The sequence below is a fragment of the Scardinius erythrophthalmus genome, assembly GCF_964197995.2.
Source record: "Scardinius erythrophthalmus genome assembly, chromosome: 4".
NCBI classification, from domain to species: Eukaryota; Metazoa; Chordata; class Actinopteri; order Cypriniformes; family Leuciscidae; genus Scardinius; species Scardinius erythrophthalmus.
The window spans coordinates 16,959,439-16,975,341 of record NC_138224.1 but is presented as its reverse complement, the minus strand read 5'-3'; the positions used below and the strand labels follow the sequence as shown (position 1 = coordinate 16,975,341).

General features: G+C 40.9%; 1 protein-coding gene across 6 annotated transcripts in view; it reads left to right on the top strand.

Moving 5' to 3' along the window:
- Window positions 1-2,554: 2,554 nt before the first annotated feature.
- The window catches only part of kmt2e (lysine (K)-specific methyltransferase 2E), a 38,575-nt gene continuing 25,226 nt past the window's right edge, over window positions 2,555-15,903 (top strand). For 4 of the 6 annotated variants that reach the window (XM_081364179.1, XM_081364178.1, XM_081364177.1 and 1 more), the window contains exon 1: window positions 2,555-2,975. The gene's annotated coding sequence lies outside the window, so the exon portion shown is untranslated. Of the gene's footprint in view, window positions 2,976-8,044; window positions 8,290-15,903 lie in introns of all 6 variants that reach the window. The other 2 variants (XM_081364176.1, XM_081364175.1) reach the window with 2 other exon arrangements.

The following is a 15,903-nucleotide window of genomic DNA, read 5'->3' as shown; positions in this document are numbered from 1 at the left end:
TCAGATGATGTCATCGGTAGCCAATCAACGCCGAAACAACAGAACAATGAGCTTATTATTGGTCAAGGGCAATGTCATTCATTCTATTCAGGGAGGGGGAAGAGCGGAGAAAATCGCCATTTTGAAAGCGTAACAAAATGAACGATATCGACACTGAAATAATACCCTAGCTCCAGAATTGCTTGAATGCAGCCCGTCTTAATATCCACCTATAATCTCAATGTCCCGAAAGTTAAAACCTGACGATGATTTGACTGTCGTAGGCAATCCTGTGCAATATAACAGCTCGATTTAACTATCTCTTTAGTTTCGTTTTCCTTTAACAGTGCATATTCGATGCACTGTACTCGCGTCACATCGCAGTTTTTGAGCTTTGTCTCGCTGTTTCTCCACTCTGTGTAGCATAGCTCTTCAACTGCAAGTGGTTGGTTTTATAGCAGACTGCGCATGCGCATGAGGATGCGGTTTAGATCCAGTTTAGCATGGGGGAGGGTGTTTGTTTGTAGGGTGAGCTGCTCGGATGAAGCTGTCTGCTCGAAGAGCAACATTTGAAAACTCCTTCAACAATATGACATTAGTTTTCGACAAAATGATGCAGGTCAACAATTGTATTAAATGTCTAATATGTGTGTTACTCAACATGAACTTGAGAGACTGTTGGCTTGAAAGGATTTAACTAAACGGAAAAAAATCAGAAGACAGAAAAAAAAAGAGTAGGTCTGTCCGCAGCCAACGGAAATATTGCCGTTTCATTAGTCTTCTGCAGATGTTTGTGTTTATACTTGTGGTCATCTCACTCCAGTTACCTTGAGCAGAATAAAAAAGAAAACACTGCACTTGTTTCAAGGGTTACATAACAGATTTGCAGCCATTTACTGTTTTGGGCCCCACAAGTAGGTGTTCGTATTCAACCATAGTAGGCAATGACTTGCGTAGGATGCCTCCTGCTTTGTTTTCACCGCATTCTTAAAGCTCTTTTTATTATTTCATAAATGTTTTGACATTTGGATAGGATATAATGGGGGTGGGGATTCCATAAAAAAGGAAACACGTGTAGGGAAAGGGTTGATGATTAGACTTCCACATCAGGAACCCAAGAAAAGATTACCACCTACACGCAGATACAGATTGTTTTATCAGACATGCTAGGAAAAAGATTTTTCCAAACATTTATTTGTAATGGTAGACACTAGCTATTTTGTAAATGTATATGTCTAAATATAAATTCAAAAGCAAAACGTGTGGAAATAAGCCAATAAGTGCCTAGGGCCGTAGCTAGGGTTGTTGCTGTGGGTCCCCCTTGGTTGAAATTGCAGGGACCCCCAAACCCCGTGGGTCCATAGAATCGTTTCCACCTTTCACCCCTCTAACAATGGCCCTGAGTGCTCCTCTGCTGCAATCTACTAGTTATAGTGGTAATTCATGTCTTTTTTGTTTGCCACCAAGTGTTAAGTTTTCCTACATCTTGAAACTTTTAGTTATACAAATGGGGACAGTCTTTGAAAGACGAACAAATAATGTTTTTGGTCATCACATTTGAAAATAACATTTAAATTGGATAATATTTAGAGCTTTGAAGTGCTGGAAAAAGTTGTGTGAAACACTTGAAAGATCTTGAAAAGTGCTTGGTTGTACGAACCCTGAAATGAATAAGCCCTAGTGATCTTCCTCTGAATCCACAATTTCATGACACACATCAATGTTGCATATTGGCATGCATCCTTCTGAAACCTTAATTGACAAATGGGACACCCAAATGACACGTGCATGCAGTGGCCATTGTAAGTCCACAAGACTGCAAGTGCACAAGAAGTGTGCCATTTGGGACAGGGCCTAAACCTGTTCTGAGCTTGCGATGCCTATTATTGGTAACAGTTGATAAACGGTCCGCACTATGTTGCTCAAACGAGTAGCGCGATTTCGTTACGCTTTTGTTTGGGGGGCCATGGCCCGCGAATGCTCCCAGTTGGCGCTGGCCATTATGGATGCCAGAAGGCAGGGAATTCATTTAGTGCAATACTCACAGTGCATGGGTATTCTGTAGTGGCTAGTTGTTTATTGAACATCGGTTATACACGGTCCATTGATGGCTTTTCTAAAATTGTGCACTATATAAGGGTATAGTTGTCAATTTCAGACATAACCTTTTTTTTTTTTTCGGTTTATTAAGTGTATTAAAGACACCATGAAATCCAAATTGACAAATTTATGGAATATTGCCATTTATTATATAAATGATTTATCTGTGTACATCATTATTTAAAAAAGGTGCGCCCTCGTGATCAATTCCTGATGTACACAATCAAGTACCTACATTTTTTCTTGTTTGAGAAGCCATTTCACTCGGATATATGTCACAACAGGGAAGAAAAGGTCAACTTTCTTAATATTAGTAACCCACTAATCTTAATCGCAATATTTGTATCCATTAATGTTTTCCTTCTTTAGGCATGCATCTCGCTAGGCCAAGCCTTTAAGGCTGAATTCTCCACGGCGGGCTACAGCACTCCTATGTTTGGACTGTATGATAAGAATGCGCGCTCCCATTTGTCGTGGATGAACTCTCTCCTGCACGCGCCCCTGAGGTTCTGCTCTGGGAAACCCCGCGGAATGAAGGGGCGGCGCGCGCAGTGACAGAGAGCCGGGCGGGGGCGCGCGGGGGGAGGCGGAGTCACGGCACTTCTGCCAGGGCCGCCATTTTTGCACAGGGAAAAGAGACAGGATAGAAGGGATCCAGTTTCTAACTGTCGGCATAGATATGGACAAAAATATTAGGCTTTAACAGACTCAAGCTGTACATTTGGATTAGAGCACCACAAGGCGAAATACAAGTGCTACACAGCGCGATTTGTAAAGCTTTGTTACACATCCGCAGTGGAGAGCGAAGTATTGTTTTGGTTGTGGTAGATCAGGCGGCGGGGTCTCACCCGAGTCCCCCGTGTCTTTATTCACAGTTATTACAGTGGACATCAACGGTAAGTACCTGCTGAAATCCTACAACTATCTGTTTGTTTATTGGAGAGGGTTGTTTGATGCCAGTGGCTAACAGACTTGCTTGAAGAGGGGCCATCCTTGTGTAGATGCTGAAACTGAGGCTTGTATTATTAGTTTACCTTAAAATGAGTTGCAATTGCAACACCGCTGTGCATTTGTCAGCCCTCCTTTTGATGTATTAATCCCACCTGGCTTGTTGTAAAGAGGGCAATCCGAGCAGTAGGTGCGTGTATGACTTAATTTAGCAGCTAAAGTGGCTAGCTAGCTCACACCCACATTTAATGCTTCACAAAAGGAAAGGTCTTGAATTATAACGCTGTTTTATTAAGTTAACAACTAGTAAAAGCTGCACACAACAGTAGCGGAAACTCGTCGTTTCTCTTGCGTTGTTGTAAAGCTGCGAGCTACACCAGTAGTCACTGGAGAAATGCTAGCAAGTTAGCCAACCAAGAAAGAAACAGATCAAGACTCAGTATAATCTCTTTACATGGCTGGGATGTGCAACAAAAACTGCTTGGAGTGGTTTAATTGAGGGAGAAGTCGTGGTCACGTCCCACGATATGCATTCCCGCCACTTATCTTCAAACTTTATGCTCATTTGCACGTTTACGATTGTTTACACGTGTTTTAGATGTGTATTTTATAGAATGAGAGGTGTGAAATGATTAAAATGGCACGTTGTGCTCTGACAGAGCCTGCAACAACAGGGCTTTTGTTTACACCTTTCAACTCCAGTTACCCATTCACTAACTAGGTCCACTCTTACCCCATTACCCAGCCCACAGATATACACTTTAAAGCCTAGTGATTGATATCATGTATTAAGCATTATGAGCCTCTACAATACGTTGGTGTGGGTTTTAAGCTGTTGTTTCTTGGATTTGCGTTTATCGCTGCTCGGAATATGGCGTGGTACTACTTAGCACAATAATGTGTTGATTTAGCAAAGAGGGCATAAAGTGAGCGCTTATTTAGTGGCTGTCTGATGTGTTTTGTGTGCTGAGAATGAGTGCTGCAGCCGTGGGGGAGGGGGTTCGGGCTCGGTTCATGTAGTTAAATCTGCTTTAGCTTCTCCTCAAAGTGGACCAGAGCCGCGCTGCTTTACAAGCGAACTGCGCAGTTGTGCCAATTATAGTGAACGAACGGTCACTCGACGCGCTTTTAGGTTGAGAAAGATTTGGGTTGATATTTATTGTTGGAAATTTGATTTATACGTCTGTGTAAGGATATTAAGACGCTCGAGCGTTTCATATCAATGCGCATTAGCATAGCAAGCTAAACAGTTAGCTTCACCGATTAGCTTTTCGCGAGGAGGTTGAATTAGTCGACCCGATGCGATTAGTTCTGCTTTATAGACTTTCTGACAGATTATTTGGTTTTTTAAACGCCAAACGAAGTCGTTGAAACGCTCTTTCCCTCTCAGAAAACCGTGTGTATCGTGAGGTAATTTGATGTTGGCTAAGTTAGTTGTCGTCGGTCACAATCGCTAGCTACGCAGAAACGACGCAAACACTTTGTTCCAGCACAAACACAGCGCATTTGACAAATAGATACTTAAGCATATGTGAAAAGATGGGTTTCTTGTTATCTTGGCCGTTTTCTGTCAAATATCAGCGAGTCTTCGAGCGCAGTATTTCCTCTCAGGTGCTTAGTGAAAATGGCGGATGAGTTGATGTTGTGGTAATGAAAGCCTCCACACCCCTAGATCAACTCTCACACACTGCAGCGCCAACACACTCACCCACAGGCAAGTGCACAACACACACCAGCGAGAATACAGTGCTGCTGTGTTTTACCAAATATGATTATAGTCTGCGTCCATTGCGTTCACTAAACGTTTTGCACATAAATCGAACTATACCAGTAAGCTCGACATGCAACCTTGTTGCTAAACTTGGATTAGCATCATGAATGAACACACAACACTCAAATCTCAATCTCATCTCATTCATATAATAAACGATAAGCAACAATCTGTCATTTCACCCTTTTACGTTATCAAAGGGTTATTTGATAATTTGTGTCTCCTTAAAGATAAAGTGTGCTAAACGAGAGATATTGGCAAGATGTCATTAAAAGAATGAACAACATGCAGCTCTTTGTGGAAGGAACAGAGGAATATGGGATTTATTACCCACACTCATCTTTGTGTTTTTCATAGTAGCTCAAACTGTCACCAAACAGCTAATCTTGTTCTTGTTTTAGGCTACATCACAATGCATTCTAGGGCTTGGCGGTATGATGAAATGTATATTGTTGCTTCAGTATAAAGCATCAATTGATATATTGTGGTATGTAAATAAAGTACACAGTGTAGGACTGCTTAGTTTTTAATTGCTTACAGTGATAAATAAACATGAATTAATGGAACAAAATACCTCTCTCAGTTCTGTTTCACGGTTTATTGCGCTTGAACATTCGAATGCACTAGGGGTTGTGCACGCATAGTTAAATATGAATATTAGATTTTTTGCTACATGTTGCTTTTCTGGCTGTAAATGCAGTGAATCCATTCTAAAACATGCCATTCTTAAGCATGCCAACAAAAACTGCTTAACTTTTAACTGAATGCATTGGGTGGCATTGAAGCAAGTTGATTGTGTTTGATGACAGAATGTCTGCACCAAGGCACCGCTAAGTTTGGAATTACTTTGATCAAAATTGTATTACTTTTGATCAAATCAATCAACGTGTCGTGTGCAAACATAGTCAGGGGAAATTGAGTTATTATAATTACCTCCACAATGAGAAATCGCATGAAATCCAAACGCACGACCAATCGTTATTGACCAGTCGAATGAGGAAAGACGGCTGTCTATCACTGCATTCACGACTATCAACTTATCTGACAGCAAAATTATCTCGAGACATATGCTTCCTTTAAGGTTTGTCAAAGGGAGATGGGTTTAAGAACAGAAAACACAAAGCATTAAAAGAAGCTTCGCTAAGCTCACTGTTATTGTGTCCCTGCAACGTCTGTGTCAGAAGAGCGTGTTTTCTCTGCAGCCGGCCTTCTTGTTAATCAGATTCACAAGCCAACTTTCACCCAAGCATGTGGATATTCTTGTTTTTCTCAACATTAAACATGCAAAACAATACCAACACAATAACCATATGCTAACTCGAGTGTGCATGTTCTGTACCGTAATTGGCGCAGTGTGCTTTAGCGTTTTTAATTAATTTGCTTTGTTTGAGCTTAATTGCTTTTGTTCTGTTTTTTTTTACACACATTGTATAATGAAAACCTCTAAAGATAAATGTAAGTTTGTTGTGTATAATCATAAGTTCAGAAATAGTGACAAAAACGCAATGATTAAAGAGTGTCTCTTTCTCGTCAAACTTCATTTAAATAAATGAATATTCAAATATTAAAATGTTAAAATGAGCCCAAAAAATTTCAAATACAATATTTTTGAAAAATGCCCATCCCTAGAATACACACATTATGTCAAATTTTGGCATGGCAAGTATTCACGTAAACCGTGTTGTGTTGATAAGAATCGTTTCTTAAGAATTATTGTGTATTTAATTAATAAAATGAAGACCGTGTATAGACCTATTGTAACCTAACCCTAACCTTAAAACAGTTTTTCATTTGTCTTATTGTTTGTTCTTTGTTCTTATGTTTACACGCAAAGATATGTCAAAAATAACTAGGCCTAGGCTATATTGTCATGTATTGTTATCGTGACAATCTCTCAGATTGTGAAATAAGATTTTGGTCATACCGCCCACATCAAATACATTCTTTTGATTAGTTTACCTAACTGGAAAATTTCTGAAAGGTTTGTGTTGTACCAGGAACCTAGATATGTGCATTGCCTCACCTAAAGAATAGACAGGAAACGAGATGTTGCTTAAGCTCACGCACAGCCATCTGCATCTGAAAACTACTCGGCAATAACCGTTTTGGTTCAATAACCGCACTGAGCACTATGACTTTATTTGAGAGTGCCGTTAAGTTTACTGCAGTATTGAAAAGAGCACAACCCACACGGCTGTGTCATATTTCTCTCATGATTACTGCTCCCTCCCTCTGGTCAGCGGGGAGTTTACAGGTCCAGAAGAATGTGGTTATTCATCAGAGCGGTTTGATGGGGTAAACACGGGCCCTAATGCGTAATGAATAGACGATGATGCTGCAAAAAGGTGATCTTGATCTTGGATGGGAAGCAGGCGAGTGACTGTTCATGCGTGAACTGATTGCACATCATCGGGGGGGGCTTCAGTTATCCATCGGGTCGAGCCATCACGCCGTATTTGGATGCTGATGTTTGTGTTTTATCGCTCTTAATGTGCCTAGTTTCTTCCCCTCCGCCTGATACATATGTTGTAGCTTTTGGGGGCAGGTGGAATATCTTACAGGGTCAAGCTGTGAGATAACAGCTGTGATTCGATTGTTTCTCCTTTGACATTGACAAAGACCTCCCCTCCCGAGCTCTCCTTTCACCTCACATCCACTAGTCGTGGCAGATGCATGACTTTTTGGAAAGTTTGCTGGGGTCCACCGATATAACTGTGTGTGGGCGCACCGCTAAAGGCCTCATCCTGCATAGCATACGTTACGTTAACATTGTAAATGTTTTCATCAGTAGAAATCACTCACTTGGTGTCTTTAACCACAGAGCTGTTCCCATAACTTTTGGCACTACGGTAGTGTTTGGAAAGGCTTCCCGTAATAAAAAACCAAGGCGTTGTTCCAACAGCTTTTTAAAATGCCAATTTCTTCGTATTTTATGTAGGCAGCCAATGATACGTGCGTGTTTTTTCTTTTCTTAGCCGCACTGTGAGTCCGGCCTCTGTGGTGCAAACTTTGGCAGCCACGGCCGAGATGGAGATCTGACATATTTGCCCAACACATGCTTCGGACCCTTTTTCCTCACGACACCATATTAGGCTGAGCTTCAAGATGGTCACAAAGACATGAACGGATTTTTGTCGTTTCTGATGGCATAAATGCTGATTTGTTTCATGAAAACTTTTATTTCATTTTTTTACATCTATGGCTCCTGTTTTGCATGGAATAGCTTGCGTCTGTGCTTGCATGCAGATAACGAGAGGAGCAGACCGTGTACATTGCAGGCTGTGGCTTTCTGACAGGCGTTTCCTGTAGGTGGAGGTCCAATCGTTGGCATGTATTGGTGTGACATCACAGTGAGGCTGTGCAGCTGTACGAAGAGGATGGAACATCAGCCTACGCACATCAACACACAGCTCACAACTCAGACAGCGATGCTAGAGAGAAGTGATCCACGCGGAGAACGGAGCAGAAGCACGCTTAGCTGCACAAAACTGGTTTGTTTTTAATGATAAATGTAGTGCTGATCAACCACGCTGTTGTCGCATTCGACGGAAGCACAGTGGATGAACTTGAACACTTGACTTGATCTTATGTTTTATGTAACCTGTCATTTTTAAGGTCATTGCACACCCTGGGGATGCATTGAAAAGTGAAGGTTGTGATGACTGACAACAAGTGAAGTCTTGTATTACATTTTGACATCATAAAGCCATTATATATTGCCTTCACTTGATTTCACATCTACCTAAAAGACTGAAACGTGCAGTTCCGCTCAGCATAAACAACTCTACAACAGCTGCACTCACCATCCTGTCTCATTCTTTGTCAGGTTGTCATGTCACACTCGCATCCTAGCCTCACTGCGCATGGGTGACTCGGAGCTGTGTGTGTGAGAGGCCATGGGCAGTGTCTGTTTGTTCTCTGTGTTGACAGAGGGATGGAGAAGTGAAGTACCCCCCTCAGGAGAGATGGAGGTTAGAATGGGAAAGAGAGACAGGTGGCTTAGAATAGTAGTCTCAGGTGACGCATCTATGATCGCATTGCGCACACTGGTACAAACACATGCCAAAACCTGACAAACAATCTCCTTCCAGAGCACATCCAGGTTGCTCTAATTGGACGAGATCATAAACTTTAAAGATATGATTTTTTTTTATTTATAGTCCATGTTTTATCAACCTCAGGTGTGGTTAAGCCAGTATGCTGGTAGCTTGTTCCACCGGGAGGCCTGTTCGTGCCGTAAGGTCACGTGAGGGACGTGCAGGGAGGAGCTGTGGGCTCGGGTAACATGTTTTTGTTTGCTGGCTGTAACCGAGCTCTCAACGGGCCCTCGCTACATGACAGGTGTCCCATAGAGCAGGCAGACAAGGGTGCAGTACTCATTTATAAATGTGCGAATGTTATTGTGTGGTGTTTGTGATGTAATGGTGCGAGCCAGGCATGAAATCAATCATGAAACGGTGACATCATGAAGTCTGAGTGGCCCAGACTGTCCTTTTCGCCCATGGCACTATTGCAATTGACTGATTCGGCCCCTGTACATCCGGACATATACATACACTTTGATGCTATAAAAGTGCCATTAACTAAGAGGAAGGGAATTTGTCTTGGGGTTTTGTGTTATGGATGTGAGTGATTCCTTACATTGTACATTTTTCGGAGGAGAGGTGTGCTATTAGTTTTCTAAAAGCGAAGTGATGCGATGGCCAAGTATGTTAACCCATACTCTGTATTTGTCCTCTGCATTTAACCCATCCAAGTTAGTGCACACACATTAGGAGCAGTGAACACACACACTGAAAACAGTGGACGCACACACACCCGGGGCAGCCATTCATTGTGGCGCCAGGGGAGCGATTGGGTGGTAAGATGCCTTTCTCAAAGGCCCATGTCGTTTCCTGCAGGCACTGAGAATCAAACCCGCGACCTTCGGGTTACAAGTCCAACTTTCTAACCATTAGTTCAGAACTGCCCCTAAATGGTCAGACTTACAATTTTTCTTGACAGATAAAAAAATAAAATAAGCTTGACTTTGATATCCAGCCTTGAGTTGGGCTCTTTAGACTCTGGGCCAGTGTGCGACCATATAGCAACATATTAGAAACCACATAGCAACAACCTAGCATTGTTGTATTGAGTTTCACAAGTATCACTCACATTTTCATCTGAAAAAGTGAAAATATAGTTTTCTTTATAAATCTAAATGAAACCCTCTTTGCTAGATTGGAGATGTGCATCATTGATTTTGTTTGTCATCAGTCAACCTTATCTAATTTAAGAATATCAAGTGCCTCCTCCTCTCTAACCATGGTGGAGGTGCACTGTGGTCAGCCACTTGGCAGACTGAAGCACAGGAGCCATTAACCTCATTAACGTTTGTTAGAGAGGTGGACATAAAATACAGACCCAAGACACATCCTTGCTTTTAGTGGCCCATGTCAACAGAGTCCACCCTCAAGGGTCTATGATAGTCTGACCTCTAGACAATGTGGCTCAAGTCTTGTGCCTCTTTTATCGTCTGCCAAGTCATTTGTCTACACTGATGTTTAACAGTCAGTGTTAGCGATTGGTTCTTAAGTATGAAAAAGTAGTAAACGGCGCTAATAACAGATTATATTAAAATTATATGAATTTATCTCATCTTCAACAGCAATAGCTGGCCGGTGGCCATGATTGTGCTCCGATTGTGGCGTATTTGTCTCACAGGAAGAGATGCGAACAAGGTGATACAACCTCGTACCTCATGCATCTTTATCAATGGCAGTGAGGAAAAGCTCTCGGCGTGCGTTCATGCATTTTTGAGGCACGTGGTTGTGTAAAGCTTCATTGTAGCGTAGGCTGTGATGACTCAGCCAGCGAGAATGGTGTGAAGTCACATCATCGGGGCTAGCTTTCGGATGCCTGCTCGGTTTCCATCTCTCCCCGCCGAAAATCAGACAACGCAAACCAGGAAAATGACTGTGAGAGAGAGAGAGAGAGAGGGAGAAATGGGGAGAGAAAGGAAAAAACGTGTTGTTACTCCTACATGAGTCTGTGGGTTTCCCTGCCCGCTGCCGGAAGGAGGAGCTTCCCATACGACATTGTGTCCATACAGACAGAGGAGGAAAAACAGTTGGATTCAGCAAGCTGTTTCTGTGCCAGAATTGGTCCCTCATCATCTTTCCTTAGAAGGATAGTTTGGGAGCCAGTGGAAATCTCAAAATCACTGGAAGAACAGGACAGAAATAATGAATATTTGACGTTTTATATTTTGTTTTGAAAGCTGCTCATCTTTTTATAGTCTCTTTAAATGGCTTCTCTTTCCTCATGACCATTTAATTGGTCTCGTATTTCGCAGCCATCTCCCCCTTTTTTTTCTCCCAGTCCTCCCTTCCCTTTTGAGTGTCCAGGGTTTATTTAGGAAGTGCAGAGGGGAGGGAAAGAAATCCGGGTAGGGCAGGGAGCATTAGGGTAGGGTAGCTCTCTCTCTCTCGCTCTCTCTCTATCTCACTCTTGCTCGCTACGTTCCTTATGAGTGGCAGACAGTTTTGCTAAAGGAAATGGGCGTGTTGGAGGCAGTCTGAATGCTCTGATTTAGCCAAGAATGCTCTACTGTACTAGATTTTTCCACACCCCCGTTTTGCATTTTTAAGGAGGGGGGCGACTGTTGAATGTGTGTGTGAGTGTTTGAATGCCCAGACGTACCCTTTCTTTACTCTCAGAGGAAGTATGTTGTGGTTAGTTATCTCTCTCTCTCTGTGTGTGTGTGTGTGTGTGTGTGTGTGTGTGTGTGTGTGTGTGTGTGTGTGTGTGTGTGTGTGTGTGTGTGTGTGTGTGTGTGTGTGTGTGTGTGTGTGTGTGTGTGTGTGTGTGTGTGTGTGTGTGTGTACACACTCAGAGAGGCAGTGCGCACGCGTGCATTCCTAAGCATTGACGGCAGGATTGGCTGCTGAGGCCAAGAAGAACAGACTCTGTGTGAGAAAGCTGGAAAGAGACCACCGTATGCTTTCTAAGGGAAATGGGTTTATTACACTGTACAATGTTGTCTCTCTTTCAACCCTCTTCCTGTGTTTGTCACATCTTTGAGAAGAGGACATGGTAACTTAAGCTCTCTTCAAAAGTGTAGCAAGCTGATGCTGCCTACCTAGGGGGCATTTTAAGGCATCTGTGCCCAGTACGTCTTACAGGAATTGTTTTTTGCAGCAAGGTCTCCAATTTGCAGCAAGCTTAAGATTTGGAGACCCTGCTGCAAATAATTATAATATAATTCAGCTTGGATTTGCTAGAATACTAAAAACTTAAAATAGCATTTATTACAATTAAAATACTCTTTTTGTGGGTACGTATTACACTTACAACAGTGTCGCATCAACCGCTAATCAGTAATTTGTTTTTGTTTGGTTATCCTTACAGCCATGAATATTGGCATTGTAATTTTACTGTTGACTAATTATTATTAGCCTATTTCTTATTTTACACCACAGTAGTATTAATATAGTAATCTTTCTTCATTGGTTTGTTTTTATTACTGAATAAATTATTGTAATAATTAAAAACAATAATTTGTATTATTTGATCTATTAAATAATAACAGCGGTGAATGTGACCTGAGGCCGTGTTTTTTTTTTTTTTTTTTTTTTATGGTAAACTGTTAAAAAATAAAGTGTAGGGTGAGTTTTTCCCTGCATCAAAAAACAATTTTGTAAATCCACATTTATGTACTCTGTGTGTGTGTGTGTGTGTGTGTGTGTGTGTGTGTGTGTGTGTGTGTGTGTGTGAGTGTGTGTGTGTGTACTTGTACAACTATCTTTGCGAGGACCAGTTTGAGTTGGAGTGAGGACAAAGAGAGTAAAGTGAGGACATTTTGGCCGGTCCTCACTTTCTGAGACCCCTTTAAAGGCCTGTTTGAGGGTCAAGACTTGGTTTTAGGGATACGGTTATAATTAGGTAAAGGGTAGGTTTAGGGTAAGGGTTCGGGTTAGGCACTTAGCTGTGATGGGTTAGGTTAGGGTAAGCGGCTAGAGATTGCATTGTGTCAATGAATGTCCTCATAAAGATGTACAAGAATGTGTGTGTGTGTGTGTGTATATATATATATATATATATATATATATATATATATATATATATATATATATATATATATATATATATATATATATATATATATATATATATATATATATATATATATATATACACACACACACAGGCTACACATTATATATATATATATATATATATATATAAAATAATAAAAAATGTTATTTGTGTGCTCTGTATTTTGTGTGCACTTAAACTTTATTGAAATCAATGTATAGTGGCGTCTCTTAGTCTCCATTTGTGTGTCATAATGCTGCCTATGTGGAGCATTCCAAATCGGTCACTTATTACATTCCAATTCAGTCAGGATACTGCCTTAAAAGACTACACAAAAGACAGCGAGGCAGGTCTCTAGGTTTGGACCAGAGAGATTATTTACTGTGCTTTTTCAAGAGCTGTGAAACTCCATTCAATTTTTCACAGCAGTCGAAACATCCGCAATATATCAGACCCACTGCGCTTGTGAAAGCGACCTGACATGGCCAAAAATGGGAGAACTGTAGGTGCCTACAGAGTAAATCACACACTAACCGACACACATCGTCAGATTCCTATTAATTAACCCCCGAAGCTGACAGCTGTCATCTCTGCGAGGCTCTGGACTGATTTATAGCCTCTCTCTAGTCTTTATGCTCCACATAAGGGCACACACGTGTCTCGCACACATCACACACAGTCTGATAGTCTGTTCTCCAACATGCCACACGAGCAGATGACAGTCTCATTGTAGTTTATTTCCAAACAGTGAGCAGAAGATGTGCCACCCTCATAGGGGAATGTTAGTGTGTGTGTGTGTGTGTCTAAAGGGGGCATGTTAAGGCTGGTCAAGGTGTGTGTGGTGTGCGGGCATGTCAGTCCATGTTTTGTTTATTTGCAGTGATCTGGATCACAGTCCTAGTATGCAAATTCCCAAATTAACACACATATATATATATATATATATATATATATATATATATATATATATTATGCATGTGTATCTTATTATGTTGATATAAATGATCTAGTAAAAAAAAAAAAAGTGCAATCACTCACAGGTCTGTGATTTAGTTTTTCTTTAGTTAATCGTGGCTTAAAAATGCCTAACTGAAACAATTAAGTACAGATTATGAACACCTGGACTATAGAGTCCTGAACTAAAATAAACCAATTAATTTAAAACCAACTGTGCTAATCTGAATTGGCATGACAGAGGTTGCCTATAAAGCGACATGGTGAAGGAAAAATAATATGAGTCAATTAATTGTCAACAATGCTTTTGTGTTCTCTTATTTTTTCCCTTGAGAAACTTTACTTTTACAAAAATATTGTGAGCTAACGCAAAGTTTCCTACTCTGCCCACTGCGAGCAGGATTCAAACCAGGGTCTCCAGTATGGAAGACAGACATGCTAACAAGGACGCTAGTCAGTTGCTAATGCGACCCTTGAGGCCAGGGAAGTGAAGTTTCTCAGTTCTTACTAGCTTGCTAGCTTAATATAGGCCTACATACACACACACATATTACACATACACAAATACACATGTGTATATATTGATCTTCGCTGAAATAGTCCAAGTAATGGATGTCGTCTTTGAAACACAACGTTAATCTGAAGTTAAAGCTACCTTCTGGTAGGTTTAATTTAAGCCTCAATTTAGTCCTGGAGTTGCTCTAGTCTTCCTCCAGGAAACTGGCTTATTAAACTCTGGACTAGACCAAGTCTAGGACTATTTAAAACCATGACGTAGAAAGCGGATGTCTGTTAATCTGGTTTAAAAGGCAATTTTAGTCCAAGACTAGGCCTAATCTCTGTCCGCGAAACCGCCCCATAGTGTCTTAAGGACTAGTCCCACAGGTGCATGTGCAATAGTTGGTTATGGTCCACTGAAAAAGCATGAAAAACATTGTTTCAGAAACCCTTTTCAGTAAAGTCAGATCTGATACATTTATTTGGATTTTACACGGTTATTATCTTTATTTTATACCATAAGCATACATTGATATTCAACCCAAGCCTTCAAACTGACGTCATCCGGAGTGGAAGCACATTTGTTGATTAAAGATTACCAAGACAAACGGATATTTTCTATGTATTAACTTATTAATTGTTGCATATTAATTGTTCATCAAAAGACTAGTAATATGTGCTAATAAAGTAAATGGGGTCAATTTTGATTTCCTGAAGACTTTAAAATACAGTATCCTGAAAAAGGGAATTTTTTTTATATATATATATATATATATATATATATATATATATATATATATATATATATATATATATATATATAATTTTTTTTTTTTTTTTATTTTTTTTTTTTTTCTGTACATATAAATTGTATTTATCTTATATATATTTTAGATCCTGTTGGCACAATACTACTTTACTAGTCTTCCTCCATTCTCTTTTGTTAGTAGCTGAACAGTCTCGCCAAAATCCAGGTTTCATCTGTAGACTGTATGTCCCAGCATCTGGCCCCTCCTCTAATCCCACTTATCACCACAACACACACACACACACACACACACTCTTTAATTCCTTTGTCGCCACCCTGTTTGTTGTTCCAGGAGAAGTATGCCAGTGTGACATATTTAGCCCCTCTGACCAGGATTAAAACGTTACTTGCAAGGGAAGCCTCTGATTGGCTGTTGCGGCTGTCTTTTGCTGTCCATCATTGCCTCCTCCCTCCTCTATCCACAGAGCGGCATCTCTTCGTCTCGCTCTGCCCGACACATACAACGCTTAATCATTAATCTTTCCATCCGTTCTTTTGGCCTCCACCATGTACACATTAAATCCTCTCACGAGCAGTGACGCAACGACACATCTTTGTGTACGTTCAGGATGTGAGCCATCAATGGACGTTTATGGATGAGCGGAAAATATAAAAGCTGCCTCCATGTTGTTCTCTCTCTCTCTCTCTCTCTCTCTCTCTCTCTCTCTCTCTCTCTCTCTCTCTCTCTCTCTCTCTCTCTCTCTCTCTCTCATGGTGGATGTGACCAAGTATGCAACTGCGCCCCCTTGTGTCCATGCGCAGTCACTGC